The sequence below is a fragment of the Phalacrocorax aristotelis genome, unplaced genomic scaffold (genome assembly GCF_949628215.1).
Source record: "Phalacrocorax aristotelis unplaced genomic scaffold, bGulAri2.1 scaffold_89, whole genome shotgun sequence".
NCBI classification, from domain to species: Eukaryota; Metazoa; Chordata; class Aves; order Suliformes; family Phalacrocoracidae; genus Phalacrocorax; species Phalacrocorax aristotelis.
In genome coordinates, this window is record NW_027441306.1 from 84,044 (window position 1) to 99,818 (window position 15,775).

General features: G+C 52.8%; 1 long non-coding RNA gene across 2 annotated transcripts in view; it reads left to right on the forward strand.

Moving 5' to 3' along the window:
- Positions 1-13,551, forward strand: part of LOC142051331 (uncharacterized) — a 93,778-nt gene extending 80,227 nt beyond the window's left edge. Inside the window, exons 3-7 of one of the 2 annotated variants that reach the window (XR_012658414.1) lie at positions 4,666-4,827; positions 5,004-5,122; positions 5,213-5,321; positions 7,818-7,924; positions 13,116-13,551. This is a non-coding gene — a long non-coding RNA (uncharacterized LOC142051331). Of the gene's footprint in view, positions 1-4,510; positions 5,123-5,212; positions 5,509-7,817; positions 8,685-13,115 lie in introns of those variants that run through there. The other variant, XR_012658413.1, reaches the window with a different exon arrangement.
- Positions 13,552-15,775: the final 2,224 nt, after the last annotated feature.

Below are 15,775 nucleotides of genomic sequence, written 5' to 3' on the forward strand. Positions count from 1 at the left end.
TGTTAATTCTCTGCCTTCTCATGCTCTGTACCACGTAGCCCCATGGTTTGTTTTGTGGTGTTCCCTCCCCGGCCCCTTCCCTCCGTCGTTGGCCGTCTCGGCTCCCTGTCCCCGTGGCTTCATTCTTCCCTTTCTGCCCTGTTCTTGTCGCTTATCTTGTCTGTCTCCATCTCGCTCGGTCCAGCTTCCTGCCCCTGTTCTTCTTTCCTCCCTCGCTGTCGTGCTGCCTGCCCCAGGTTCTTTGTGCGTCTCCAGCCTGCTCCTCATCCTTCTTTGTTGGTCTGTGTCCTGCTCTTCCCCTCTCTCTGCTGCTTTTATCTCCACCTCCGTCAGGCTCCCTGTCCTCCTCTGGCCGTCCTGTTCCCTGCCTCGTGCCTTCTCACTACACGCACACACGCCCCCCCCGCCCCCGTCCAGCCGGATGCTGCTCTTCTCTCCTCCTACTGTCCTGTGCCCTGCTCCTCACCTTTGGTGGCCTCCCCCTCTGCCCAGCAGCCCGTCGCTCCAGGAGCCAGGCGACGGACGGTCCGTTCCCTGCCAAACCGGGACAAGCGCGTGCCGTGGCTTAGCCCCAGCTGGCTATTCTGCACCAGGGAGCTGCTTGCTCGCTCCACCCTCAGTGGGCTGGGGGAGAGAGCTGGAAGGGTAAAAGTGAGAAAAATCATGGGTTGAGATCAAGACGGTTTAATAGGTAAAGCAAAAGCTGTGCGTGGAAGCAAAGCAAGGAATTAATTCGCTCCTCCTTTTCGGCGGGCAGGTGTTGAGCTGTTTCTGGGAAAGCAGGGCTCTGTCATGTGTAACGGTTAGTTAGGAAGAGAAATGCCGTAGCCCCCAAGGACTCCCCCTTCTTCCCACAGTTGGAACCCGCAGTTCGGTACGGGTGTGTAGGGCACGAGCGAGCTAGGCTACGTGCCGAGGAAGCCTCATCTCGTAAGAGCTGTAAGACACCCCCGTGTTCTCTTCAGGTGGAGGTCGGCCTAGAGTCTGGAGCTGCAGAAGAGGCAGGGAGGAGAGGAGGGGAAAGAAGCATGTGAACGGCTAAATTGTGCCAGCAGCGCTGAGAGCGAGAGTCGCGGTGAGTCCTGGGCCAGTGGGGCCCCGTTGCCTCTCTTGTACGTCCTGGGCCCTCCCTGTCTCTCCCCCGGCCCCCTCTCTTTCCTTACCTGCTGCAAAATTATTTTTTTTTGCGCCCCCCCCCCCGCACCTTCTTTCTCCGTCTCGCTCTGAGTGGCTCCCTGCCTCCCCGTCTTTTCAGTCCTCCCTCTCTCTGTCCTGTAGCCTGTGGCTACTTGTTCTTTCTCCGCCTCTCTCTGCCTGGCTCTGGCTCCGTTTTTATTTTTTTACTCCTCCTGCTCTGTCCTGTAGCCTGTCGGTATTTTTGTCTTTCTCTGGCTCTCTCGGTCTGACTCCCTGTGTTACCGAAAAACGCGGTAAAATCGGAAACAACTCCTCAAGACCAATTTAGTATTAAAGAGCAGGCATTCTTTATTCACGGCGCCGGATGCACGGGGGATCGCTCCTCCTGGCGTGCGTACCTCACGCACCTTTCCCGTTCAATTTGTAGATCAAAATTTTACGTATTCATACGTATTCATTATTGTCCTGTCTGCTGATCGGTACAAACTTGCTCGTTCCGTATGTAAATCGCTGCGCAGGCTCGGTGGTGGTCCGTGAGTCGGTGGTCGCGATCTCCCCCTGCCGGAATTGCCTTTTACCTTCTTGGCTGTTAATCTTGGCGGTCTTGGCTAGTTCTCTCAGTCCGCTCCACGAAACCGCGTTTTGTCGTCCTTTTCTGACAGAAGCACGTTGTCTGTTGTTCTGCTGACGTTAACGATCGCCTAGGGACTAAAATGCAGATCGACAGACACACCGATTCGTACGCTCCACGTTCCCGTAATGGAACACCGTCTCTGGTTGGTTGATTTCATCGCTTTGGTTACACCTGTTCCTGTTGTTCAGTTTCTTCTTTTTTGGCTTTGTGTGATTCTCTCTGTGATTCTGTTTTTCTCTGCCTCGCTTTTCCCAGCTCCCCGTCCCTCACTTGGAATGCCCGTTGTCCTTCACCAGCTCACTCTCCCTTGGTTGCCATCCCCGTTTCTGAATTCCTCCTGCTTTGCCACGTAGCCCGTGACTTTTTTCTTAATCTCTCTCTGTCTGCCTCAACGCTCCCCCCGCGCTTTTTCATTCGTCTGCTCTGCTCTGCACCCTGCTACTGTTCTTGCCTTTCTGAGTTCTTCTCTGTCGAGCTCCCTTTCCCTATTTGTGGATTCCTGTTCTTCCTGCAGCCACCGCTGTTCCCTGTGACCTCCGTCTCTCTCTGTCCAGCTCCCTGTCCCTAGGTTTTAATCCCTGCCTCTGCCCGCTGTAGCCCGTCTAGGTTTTTCTCTCGGCCTCTCTCTCTGTCCGGCTCCCTCTCTCTGTGTTCTAATTCCACGTTCTCTGTCACGTAGACCCGTGCTATTTGTTTGTCCTCATCTCTCTCTGTCCAGCTCCTTGCTGCGATGTTTTATTTCTTCCCTCTCTGTCTGTCTTTGTAGCCCGTTGCCGTTGTTGGTTTTGTTTTTTTTTTTCCCACTTGTTTCTTCATGTGTCTCTGTCTGCCTCCCAGTGCCTGATCTTTAATTCCTCCTTCCCTGTTGGGCCGCTGTTCCTTTTTTCCATTCTACGTTGTGTTCTCTTTGGTCTGCTGTTCTTATTCATCGATTCCCTCCTCGCTGCCCTGTGGCTTGTCCCCATTTATTGTTGCCTCTCTCTCCCTCTCTCTGGCTTCTTGCCCCTGTTTTTAAAATTCCTCCCTCTCTTCTCTCTTCCCTGTTGGCCGTGTGATCTTCAGCCTTTCTCCACCTCTTTCTGCCCAGCTCTCTGCGTCTATTCATTAATTCTTCCCTCTCTGCCCTGTAGCCTGTAGCTTCTGTCCTTTCTCCATCTTGCTGTCTCTGGCTTCCCCGTGACCCTCTTTTAGAATTGTTTCTCTCTTCTCTCTGTACGCATTGCGATTCCTTTTGCTCTCCATCTCCCTTTGTTTTGGTGTTTTTTTTGTTGTTTTTCTGGCTCCCTGTCCCTAATTGTTAATTCTCTGCCTTCTCATGCTCTGTACCACGTAGCCCCGTGGTTTGTTTTGTGGTGTTCCCTCCCCGGCCCCTTCCCTCCGTCGTTGGCTGTCTCGGCTCCCTGTCCCCGTGGCTTCATTCTTCCCTTTCTGCCCTGTTCTTGTCGCTTATCTTGTCTGTCTCCATCTCGCTCGGTCCAGCTTCCTGCCCCTGTTCTTCTTTCCTCCCTCGCTGTCGTGCTGCCTGCCCCAGGTTCTTTGTGCGTCTCCAGCCTGCTCCTCATCCTTCTTTGTTGGTCTGTGTCCTGCTCTTCCCCTCTCTCTGCTGCTTTTATCTCCACCTCCGTCAGGCTCCCTGTCCTCCTCTGGCCGTCCTGTTCCCTGCCTCGTGCCTTCTCACTACACGCACACACGCCCCCCCCGCCCCCGTCCAGCCGGATGCTGCTCTTCTCTCCTCCTACTGTCCTGTGCCCTGCTCCTCACCTTTGGTGGCCTCCCCCTCTGCCCAGCAGCCCGTCGCTCCAGGAGCCAGGCGACGGACGGTCCGTTCCCTGCCAAACCGGGACAAGCGCGTGCCGTGGCTTAGCCCCAGCTGGCAACTCTGCACCAGGGAGCTGCTTGCTCACTCCACCCTCAGTGGGCTGGGGGAGAGAGCTGGAAGGGTAAAAGCGAGAAAAATCATGGGTTGAGATCAAGACGGTTTAATAGGTAAAGCAAAAGCTGTGCGTGGAAGCAAAGCAAGGAATTAATTCGCTCCTCCTTTTCGGCGGGCAGGTGTTGAGCTGTTTCTGGGAAAGCAGGGCTCTGTCATGTGTAACGGTTACTTAGGAAGAGAAATGCCGTAGCCCCCAAGGACTCCCCCTTCTTCCCACAGTTGGAACCCGCAGTTCGGTACGGGCGTGTAGTGCACGAGCGAGCTAGGCTACGTGCCTAGGAAGCCTCATCTCGTAAGAGCTGTAAGACACCCCCGTGTTCTCTTCAGGTGGAGGTCGGCCTAGAGTCTGGAGCTGCAGAAGAGGCAGGGAGGAGAGGAGGGGAAAGAAGCATGTGAACGGCTAAATTGTGCCAGCAGCGCTGAGAGCGAGAGTCGCGGTGAGTCCTGGGCCAGTGGGGCCCCGTTGCCTCTCTTATACGTCCTGGGCCCTCCCTGTCTCTCCCCCGGCCCCCTCTCTTTCCTTACCTGCTGCAAAATTATTTTTTTTTTGCACCCCCCCCGCACCTTCTTTCTCCGTCTCGCTCTGAGTGGCTCCCTGCCTCCCCGTCTTTTCAGTCCTCCCTCTCTCTTTCCTGTAGCCTGTGGCTACTTTTCCTTTCTCCGCCTCTCTCTGCCTGCAGTGGATTCCCCCTCAGTGCAGGGGCCCTTGGCAGTAGCGCAGGGAAGGAGCGGTGTGTCCAGAAGCCCCTGCGGAAGGAGAGGCTTTGGTCTGAGTCGATCTGCGGTAATGACGGTCGCTGTTTCCTCTTTCCCTCTCCCAGAGGCTGTGCTCAGGATGGGGTTGTCTGTCCTTCCTGTTCGTCTCTTCCTCTCTCTATTCCTTTGCACTGGTCCCTCTCCCTATTGTTTATTGTTTTGCTTCTCTGAACCTTTTTTTATTCCCAGCATTTTCCCGTGACAGGAGCGGCGAAGAAGGGAGCGGAGTATCGGGGTATCTGTGGAGAGAGCATCGGGTGTTCTCCTGTCTTTGCGGGGCTGACCCTGAGGAAGTGTGGCACGTGGGTCGATAGCATGAATATATATATTTTGTGGGTGCACAAATCCTTTTCAGAGTGTCAGAGGGGTAAGGGTTTTGTTCTGTTCAGCGTAAACATTGTTCTGTTTGGTGTATTTGTCGAAGACGAGAGTTTAGTGGGGGAGGAAGTCAGCTCTCTAGCTGGTTTGAGGTGGGCTATACGTGTTTGTCGGTCATCTCTCTCCTGCCAGATGTTTTGAACTAGTTGTATCTGGTTTTCCTAGGGAGTCACAAAGGGGTTTGGGGCTCCCCGGTGGCGGGTGCTGTGGCCAAAAGAGAAAGCAGGGTCACAGAGTGCTTCATTTACGGGGCTGGCCTCGGACATCTCCTGCACAAACTTCTGGTATGTAGTGATCGGGATTCGATTTCCTGAAGAAGGAGAGGATGATGGAGCTCATTATAAGAGCATAATCATTTTCTCTTCCTTTGGCAGTACGGGCACCCGAGGGCCAGCCTGCTTTTGAGGAACAGCATGAGGATGTCGGTGTCGACGCTCAGCAGTGGAAGGAAGCTTCTTTTGGAGGCCAAGAAGATGAAGTAGAGTGCGTATTTGTTGTGTTTGATTTTCATTGCGGGGATGGGGAGGGGTGGGACATGCAAAACGCGGTCCTGGGCAGGGGAGGTTTCTGATGTGGGAGGCCGTGAGAGAGATCATGGACGCTGCTGGACAGGCGTTAGAACCCGTTGCTCAGGTTGGACGGACCCGGCAGAACCACCGCACCATCTTAAGTAATGCCTGCTCACGTACTGAGATTTTAGTAGTTGCCCCCGCATCAGCTTTGGCTTTTCCTCGTCGAGCTTGTGTTTTGGCAAGAAGCGTCTTTCGTTAAGCGTTTGGGTCTAAGGGGTGTCCGTGAGGCTACGTGGTGCCCATCCCCATGAGATTTTGTGACCATCAAGTGATATTCAGCATCCATCTTATGCCCGTCTCCTGTAACTACTCTGCAGTTTTCGCTTAAGGCTTGATAGCGCAGCGTTAGCTGAGGGCGGCATTTACCCCGCTGGCCCCTCCACGCCGACGGCGTTTCCCCTGCCGGCCGCTGTCCGTTCCCTGTAACTGTGACTCTTGTCCCGGCAGAACCTTTGCCAAAGCCACCTTTGTGCTCCACAGCAGTCTGTTTTCTGTCTCGAGTATGTTTCTTTTCGGTATCCGATACCCCAGAGCTGTGTACCGTTGGCTCATGTCTCTCCTTGAGCTTCTGCGAGAAGAGAGAGCCTTCATCTGTTTTTATCGATGCGTCTCCTGGGGTGTTTTTTTGTTGTCCTTTACAATTTAGTTTTGTCCCAGCTATTGAGGTGTTAATTTAACTGCTTCATACAGTTCCCGATACGCTTGTGTATTTCCACGTTTCTTCATGTTTTTTGTCCTTTGAGACTGATCCAGTTCTGTTAAGGGACTGAGCGAGAGAGAGCGTTGAGGTGACTCCGAATGGTTGATGGTTTTACAGTAAATGATTGACTTTATAACCAGAGATATTTTTTGAGAAGGGGTTCTTAAAAAATTTCGTTCTGCTTTGCCATTCCGCTGGCGTAGATGAGCCCCAGCCTTTTTTCGGGAGGCTCATTCTGCTCCTGGGCTTCTCTGGTACTGTTCCTTGAGTTGGTTGCAGGTTTTGAGCTGTCTAAGCTCTTTGGGTAGGTGTGTTTTGACATTCAGAGATGGGGAGGTTTCTGGCTGAGGTAAGAGATTAAGGAGCAGTCAAAGTTGAGCAGCAGATATATATTAGAAAGTACACTTGTACGAGCTTTTGTTTTTCCTTGGGTCAGTAAGTTTGTGTTGGGTGTTCAGGGGTAGCAAGATGGTCTGATAGATTGTTTTGGATTATTTGGTTTTGTGGGGGTGTTATGGTTTTGTCTGGGTTTTTTTGTTTGTGGTTTGTTGTTCTTTTGTGTGTGTGGTAGGTTTTTTTGTTTGGTTGTTTTGTTTTCCCGGAATTTTATGACTTGACCAAAGATAGAAGCTTATATTTTTTCCACCGGTTTTGCCTGTGTGTTGTGGAAGTTGTTGACGTTATCTCTCAATAGGACTGACGGTGAGATGCTGCGGTAGGGGTTAGGGTGAGCGTGTTGTACGTGTCTGTATATGGAGCTCTAGCCTTCCTTCAGAAAGCAGCAGGGGCGTAATGCATAGTGTGTGTCGGTGTACGGGACTGCTCGTCGCCTTTCCCGATCGCCCGCAGAGTACCACGTTGTCCCGAGAACCTTTGCAGCTTGCGGCAGGTCCCTTGTAGATTATAAGCATCAGGGCTTCTGTTATTTTGTGGGCCTGTAGAGAGCACGGAGTCTGCGGGAAGCCGGAAGGTGGGAGGTGCTCGCAGAACGCGGGGCAGAGGTGGGAAGGGCAGCTCCCGAGGAGCGGCTGACAGAGGGGCTTTAGGGGTGCAAATACAGGGCAGGAGCTGTCGGGAAGGAGTGAGGTTCCTTCCCTGACAGTTCAGGAGGAGAGGAGGGGTTTTTGAAGTCTTGGTACCGGGGAATGGTTGGGAAAGGGGTGTTTAAGTGTTAGCTAATGGTCGTGTTCTGTGTGCAAGCAGCCTCCGGTAGCCCAGTCTCCTTCCCCGTATGTGTCAGCGCGGCCACTCGAGCGTGCTGTCTGCCGAGAGGTTCTCCACGCGGCTGTTCATGGAGTCGCTCAGGAGTGAGTTACCTACAAAAGGAGAGTGTGTCGCTACACCAGCCACGCCTGTTTGCTTCCTGTATTGCTTTTGGCATTTGCCCTATCGGTGTCCGCCTGTGCTTGAGTCATCTGACACGAACTGTGATTTTTGTGTGTTGCGTGGTTTGACTTTTTCTTGCAGTTTAAGTAACAGGTCGAGGGTTAAGCAGGACAGTCGAGCGAGGCGTGACGGCAAAGGCGAGCAGATGGCGTCGTGTGCTGTGACGGGGCGGGCTGTGAGGTCACTCGTCTGGGATTTCTGCCTTTGGGGTCTCTGTGTTGCCGAACAAGTCAGTCAAAAGGATTTGTTTGTTTTGCGTGGTGAGCTCTTGCTTTTGGAAAGCAGTGTCTAATATCTGTGTGCCTCTCCGTATTTCCCCAGAAGTGGGCCCAGCATTGAAGGTGACGGTTCCCCAGCCATCGGGGACGGACCGAGTACGTGAGCAGGCGCCTGACGCGGCCACTGACCCGGGAGGCACGGACTGGGAGGTGAGCGGAGCCGTGTTGGCACGGTAGGGGAAAGGATGAGTCTGGAATGTGGCTGTTGGTGGAGATGCATGGCAGGGAGCCGGACACGGGAGGGAGGGGGCGAACAGAGCATCGTGAGAAGGTAGGTCAGCACGTGACAACGGAGGGGTCGTGCAGTGCGAGCACCTATGTGACTAGTTAATGAAGGGACTCACAAAACTATATGCAAAGCGGGATGTCTGCCCCGAGCTCGTCGGGCAAGGTGAGCGATGAACAGGAAACCGTAGCAGCTGTTATTTTTGAGGTGTGGAGTTGTTTGTGAGCGGGCGGCCGCTTCCAGGCGCAGCGGTCACCTTGTCTCTCTGGTTCTGTAGGCACCGTAGGTGGCGGCGGCCACGACATCCAGCCTCATTAGAGCGTGGGGGAGCGGAAGTTCACGGCGCTTCCGAGGAGGCTGTTGTTGCGGAAGTGGCCGGCGTTGAGTGGTGTGACGCTGAGTGATGGCACCGCACATTTGGAGATGAAGAGTATCCGTGTGACCACAGCCCCATCCTACATAGCCTGTGTGGCCTTCTTAAAGGATGGCTTTTGAGCCCCCGGATTTGGAAGGGAAGCTGAGGGGCCGATGCTGTCTTTGTGCAGGTGGCCGGTCGGTTGGGGGAAGCGCAGGTGGGGCAGGCAAGGGTTGTAAAATCAGTGGAGGGTACCGTTCAGAGACCGGACACGTTTGGGCCGAGAGAGGTTGTGGTGTCCTTTCTGCAAAACAGAAGCATCTGCCAGGCAGGGGGAGTTCCTGCCTGTGCTTGTGCTGTTGTGTGGATTTTGTAGTCTGTTCCTTACTGTACTTGGGTCTCGATGTGTCTGTTGTTCTCCGTGCTGAGCAGGCACCTAGGTAGCAATATTGAGGGTTTTGCAAGCCCTGGCTCATCGGCATAATGGTAACCGAGAGCTTCCTTTCTCGCATTTTAAGTCTACTGCATAGATTTGTCTTGTGTCTGAAATATTAGACCTTTATAGAAGGTCATCTTTTTGCGGCGGTGATTAAGGCGGCCTCAGTACTGCTGCTGAAGAGCAGTCTGAATACGCAGGGCCCTTTTCTGGGACCTGTTCCCTGCACCTGTACGTTCTGAGGTCTTTAAGAGTGGCTTGTCGCTCGTGCATCGTCCTAGTTGTGGGTATATGGTTTCATCGCAGGTGATGATGGTACGTGACTTCTCTGCGGATGCTATAGCTTCTTCCTCGCTGCCGTATAGATCTTCTCGCCCGGTGGCATCTCTGGGCCGGAAGTCCGTCGTCTCGGTGAGAGTTTTCTTAGGTGCCTCGATCGCGTCGCTTGTAGTATTTGTGAGCGGTGTCGGTCCATGCACGTCGATGCCTGTGTCAGAGCTGCTCCGCCTGGGGGTGTAGCAATGGTAGAGCGGAGGAAAGAATAGCAATAAGAGTATATGGTTAATGTTAATATGCATAGACTGTTTTGGCAACGCCCGTACAACCCTCGTCGGAGCGAGTGGCCGTTGGCAGCGGGCGAGGATGGTAATTTCCGGGGTGTTTTGTGGGTGCTGAGGGGATGACCGTAGCTGCCTGGGAGAGGCAGCTAGAGTGCTAGCTGAGCAGAGGGCACCTCTCAGCTGTTCAAGCTTGTACGTGCGTGGGGCTTAACATTTGATTGAAGGTATTTCCTTTAATGGCATGCAGTAGTTGGGCTCTAGATGGTATTCCTACGTGGAAGCAAGACCTGTGGAATGGTTAAGCTGTTGCTGTGCGTCCAGGTGACTTGTTCTATCATGCTGTTCTTGCAGAGGATGAAGATGGAGCTGTGCAGGGTGATGGAGCAGAGCTGAGTAGAGCACACTAAGGCAGCGGGTCCGTGTGCGGGATTAAAGGGAAGATGCGACCGAAGGCTATTTGAGGAGCATTTCAGGCGAGCTGGGTCGCAGTGAGGGGGCGCATGGGGCTGGTGACTTTGTTCTCTTTGCTCTCAGGAGCACAGCGCTATCCCTAGGGGCTGGCAAGGTTCTAATTGTGGGGCCGGCGCCCATCGGGTGCTTCTTTTTGCGTTACAGTTTAAAGCGTGGATCGCTCTGATGTTTGAGGAGTTTCTGGGCAGTTGTCGTCTGCGGCGTCGTTCCCAGATGCGTGAACAGCTCTGCTCTGTCGCTGTCTGTTTTCAGGGAGCGTGATTTCTTCCCTGCATCCTTACGTTCTTAGGTCTTGTAGCTGGGCTTCTTGTGCCTCCTCCCTCTCAGTTTTGAGAGGAACTTCTTGTCACGGGCCCTGACGCTCTTCTAATCATTTTGGATCTCGTTAGGGCCTCCTTGCACCACTGTCAGGGTTCTGCAGGTCTTGTTGCTGGACGAGCTCTTCCGTCCAGTTGTCTCTGTGTTTGCCGAGAGCGTTCTCTCGTCTCGGAGGCGCGCAGTTTGTAGTGTTTCTCATAGCGTTGGTGTGTGCGTTTTGTGAGTTTGGCTCGGAGCCGCCTTGCTGGCCGTGTAGAGTCGGGTAGGTGGCACAGCAATGAGAGCTTAGGGTTCATCTGTTGCTATGCTAAGGCTGTTGGGGGAAAGGTGGTACCGTCATCTCGGATGGAGTGGCCCTCCTCAGCAGGCAAGGACCGTAATCACCGTGACGTTTTGTGGGCTCGGAGGCCGTGACCGTGGCTATCTGGGAGAGGCAGCTAGAGTTCAGCTGAGCAGATTACCTCTGCAGGGCGTTCAAGCTTGTACGTGCGTAGGGCTTCATGTTTGATGTCATATGTTTGTTTTTAATGGCAGGTTATAGTCGGTGTTCAGGAACAGTTAAGGTACTGCTGTGCAACCAGGCGACTTGTTTGGTATTGGTTTTGGAGATGCCGAGGGACGAGTCGTGCAGGGCGACGGAGGGGAACTGAGGGGACCGATGTAAGCGGGTGAGTCGGTGCGTGGTGTATATAGAGGGAAGATGTGACCGATGCCTCTGTGACTCCATTGCTCCTTGCGTTTGTCTTTTGTTTTGGTTTTGAAGTAGCGTAGCAATGAGCAAAGGAGGCAAGTCGAGCAAGGCGAGTGGTGATTGGTGGGCTGAAGTAGCAGCTCTTTTCTGAGGTGTTGTGTTGCTGGTGAAGTTATAAGCAACGCGTGTCGTTTGGGTGTTACGGACGGCGGGCGAGGTGCCGTGTTCAGCTGCAAGTGACGTAGGCCGGGTGGGAGGCTGTCGAGGGAAAGGGGTGCGAGACGGGGATCGGTGCGGGCAGGCTGTGGCATCGGGCAGCATCTCAGGAGGTGCCTTTTCGCTTGGCTTTTTGCAGGTGCCGCTGGCAGGCTCGGAGTGCTGCTGCCGCACGCCTATGAGAGGTCTGAGAAGGTGGGGCAGCGGCCAGCATCTAAGACCAGAGAATGCTGTGGTCTGTCGTCGAGCTCTTCAGTTTTGTAGGTAACACGTGGGCCGTCTTTGGAACGGCGTATGAGCATTAGAAGTGAGCTGGGTAGTAATGAGGAAGTCACGGGGCGGTGATTTCTCACGAGCGTAACGGTAGTTTACTGTGTGTTGATACGTTTGGTGCCACAAGCGATGACGGAAGCGGGGTGTGATGCTGGAATCTGTGCAGAGCAGGTGAGCCGATGGGCATGTTCGTTTTGATGAGGGGGGTGCTCTGGAAGAGATCTGTGTTGACCTGTGTGATACTTATTGCTGGCTCTGGGTTTTTTCCTTTTTTACATGATGAAGAGGCACCTGGCCACTGCAAGAATATCCTGGTTAGCTGGTGTGTTTCTTGTTGTGAAAGGATTCATAATCTGACCCATCTGAAAGCCCCACAGTGTGACTTTTGTTAGGAAGAGATTTTGAAAAATTGAGATTTCTTATTCAGTGAGGTTGCATTCTATGAACTTGCCATCAGAGTGCATCTTAGAGACAGTGTCTTTGTCAGCAGAACTCATCAGCACAAGACTTGCAAAGTATTGCTTTTTTTTAAAGACAAAAAAATCCATGGTCCTTGCGGAGATCCAAGCACAGCACATACTCCAAAGGTTGATGGCATTGGTAGTGCTTGGGTTCTCAGTTGTAACAGTCGAGATACCATAAAATGCGGTTCGCCTGCATGCTTCGGTACAGCCGAACGCATTAGCAGGTCTGCCGGTCCTTCTTGGTAGCCCCGTGTATTGCAACACTGGGGATTTGATTTGTGTGGTTTTTTGTTGTGGTATTATTTTTTTCCCCCCCCCAAAAAAGTAAAACTGTATCGGGGATCTCTTCACTCACCGATTCTTCTGTCATAAATGAAAGTTTAAAAAAAAGCTAACATCGTCTGATTTACGACGTGACTTGCGCTCTTTCAGCTGTAACTGCCAAGCAGATGTAGGGTACGATTTGTTAGGTGTACTTAAGCAGGTAGGTATTTGTTGTAAATATTTAATGAGGGGCGACTGAATGTTGTGGGGGGGTGTTTCCTGCCGGTATTTTGAGGGAGCGCTCTTAAGTACTTTATTTCAGTCTCGCTTTCGACGCGCGTTTCCCTGGCAGTTCAGCAGCACCTCTTGGGCGGGGCAGCCGGGCGGACGTCCCTCCCGACTCCGTAACACGCCAAAACCCCCCAGTCACGTTGCTGCTGTGTATTTTGGAGATAGATAATCTTATGGCGGGCGTGAACGGCTGTGCGAGTTGAATGAACGCAGAAGGAAAATGGAAAGCTTTTAGAGCCTAGACGCTCATATTGGATGCGCGTAAACACGCGCCCGCCTTCTCAGCACAAAGTGAATTACTGAGATTTATTCTTAATTTTTTACGTTACTCTTTCAAGTTTGACACGCTTCACTTCAGGCTTCGTGGAGCCAGGCAGCAAGACGTGCGGCGGCAGGGCGAGGGCTGTAGCTGCTGCGGTGGGTCTGTAAGCGGAGGTTCCGGTTCCGGTACAACTTTGCCCCGCAGCCTCACGGGGTTATCTCCCCGCAGCGGTGCCGTAAGGAAGGGATGAGACCTTTTCCAGCACCAGCCAGAGCGTTCAGTGTTACGCGAAGGATCTGTTCAAAATGGTATCGGTTAGTCTTAATACCGTTTTCAAGCGTTCCAATCACTCTAGCTTTTAAAGGATGTGTTGTGTTTTGACGTGACCCGTTTGCCTGGAATCTTGCTGCGGCTCAATTTCCTTCCTACCCCTTATGCTGACTGAGCTCCTCCATTTTCTTCTGTGCTATTTTCTTAACGTGCTGAAATATAGTTTGGGATTTCTGTTTTTCAGATGTCGTCTAAGTGTCTCGTGATGCTCAAGAGATGCCTGCCGGTCGTTAAGCGTGGTGAAGGTAAGGGGCCATCCCTCGGCCTGGAGGCTCCTGGCTCTGTCTCCAGCGGGTGCCCCGCAGGTGCGGCCGCGAGGGCTGCCCGGTGGGGAGAGTCGGGGCCCCCAGGGACCGGGGCTGTTTGTCACCCCGGGGAGCCCGTCCCAGTGCGGGAACATGTCCGAGCGGAGCCCGAGAGAGACGTGACACCGTCCTCTGGCACGCTCCTGCTCTGCCGTGGGGCAGGCGCCAGCCTGCGGACAGGGGCTGGGGGGGCTGCAGCTGTTTGGGGGGGCTGCCCCACCTTTTAGATTTTAGCAGAGCTCCCCCTTTTCTGGGGGGTGTGGGAGGGGTGTGCGTGTACCTTTGTAAATGGCACTATTAAAGTAATGAGCTGCAGGTTGGAGCAGGTTCCCTTGTTTAGTGCCCTTCTTGGGGGTGAATAAAATTGGGGGAGTCCTGGGGGGGGTGTGACGATGTCACGTGGGGTGCCCCGGTGTCACTGGGGGAGCTGATAATGCGTCAGAGGAACAGGTGAGTGGGGGCGTCATGTAGGGGTTCCCCCCCAAAAAGGGGGGTTACAGCCCCAAAATGCCTGAAAATTCAGGGGGGCTATTACAAAAACCTCTTATATATATTGACATGTGTAATATTAATTTATAGATGGATAAAGGGATTTTGAGATAAGAACTTATCTCTCCTATATTATATAACGGATTTCGGGATACAAAAATTCTGCATCGAGATGCAGGGTTTTAAAACACAAAAGTAACTCGACCGTCTATATATCTAGATCAAAAAATAAAGGAGTTTAAAGTGAAAAGGATAGATGAAGGAATTCAAAGCAGAAGAAAGTCTGACTAGAGCGAGCATCTACGCTTAGTGTGTGTTACATAGTCTAAGTAGATGTGTAATCTAAATAGAGGTTATATAGAGTGAAATAAGCCGAGGTATAACTGTAAGTAGATGTCTAAATAGAGAAGTCGAAAAAGATTGAAGTGTCAAAGGGTAAGTAAGCAGATAGCTAGCCTAAATAGCTGTTTTATGTACGTGTTAATATGGAAGTCTAAACAGGTATGTGTAAAGAGATATTCTGGGTAAGTGTAAATAGCCTAAATAGGTGTAAGTGTAAATATAATAGCTAAGTCTAAACAGATGTTGTATGTAAATGTAAAACAGATAGTATATATAAAATATAGATGTACTCCGTAAGGATGTGTAAGTAGACACATAGTGCAAATGTCTATGCTATGTAAGGTTTTAAAATGCAAAGAAACCACGTTGATAGAGATGTTTATAGAGAAGATTTAAAAATTAGACACACAGCCCACCCCCCAATCAACTGAAGGCACAAAAGCGCTTTCAAATGCTGCCCCTTCCCCGTTCTCCTTCTCCCATCCCGATTTGGGGCCGATTCCCCCAAATGGGGACTTTCCCCTCTGGGGCTGCGTAGGCAGCCTGGGAGCTGCTGCCAGGGCAGACACACACTCCAAAGCCCCTGAGTCTGGGTCTGCAGTGGGGGGTGAAAAACCCCAAACAGGTTTGGGGGAAAGACAACAATTCGGGGCTCTTGGGAAAGCCCACTCCTGCTGGGTTTGTGCAGTTGGAAAGGAGGGGGGTAAAAAAAGCGGGGGTGGGGGGGCGGAACCCTGCTAACCATTCTCATGCACAAAAGCAAAAAATCGCCAATTTCAATGTTGTGGAAAGGGTGAAAAAAACCCGGAAGTGAACCGTTTGGAAAAGCAATCCCAACTTTTACCTTATGGAAAAGCAAAAAAAAAAAAAAACCCCAAACGAACAAAACCAAAGTAACCCGAACGACAACAAAAAAAGCCAAAACATCCAACCGGAAATCACCAAAACTAAATAAACCCACCGAAAACCCTAAACTGGGGAAAATTTGGGGTGAAACACCGGCAGTTTGAGGGGCATTGCTGGGGCTTCTCTGGAATGGATTCTCCGGAGCGGGTCAGTTATCTGGAGCGGATCATCTGCTGCAGGTTAGCCCAGGTGAGTTGCCCGTTGTGGATTATCCTGGGGGGGACCCCCTGGTGTCAGTCATCCCCATGCATGTTCCCCGTGGCGTGTCTGCCCAGACATGCCCCTGTCCAGCGGTGTCCGCCTCCTCCCCCGCCCTCCCTCTGCGTGTGTCTGTGCCCTCCCAAACGCTTTCCCCTGACACGGCCCCCCCGCATGACTCTTTTTTCCCCCGGTGACGTCCTCCCTCTCCCTGGCCTCCTGTTCTGTGCTCGCTGAAGCCTTGTGCTTACGCAGGATGAGCAGAGCAGGGTGCTGGCAGTGCAGAGGCGAGGCGAGGCGCTGCCAAGCCAACGAAGCCCAAGGCTCAGCAGCGCACAAGTCCTTTGCAGGTCAGCCACTGGCACCTGGTCTGCCTGGCTGCCCCGTGCCCTGACGCACAGCTGCCCCCCTCACCCCAGGCAGCCTGCCTTCGGAAGGGCAGCTGTGTTCCCCTGATTGATTTTCTTCTTTAACCCTCTAGGACCTGTTGACTTGCTGCTCTCCCTGTCACAGCCCTGATGCCGCAGGCCTACAGCAACTGATGGGGCTCACTCCGGGGGGGTGGGGGGTGGGAAAGGGGACCTTTCTCCCCAGGTCGTTTGTG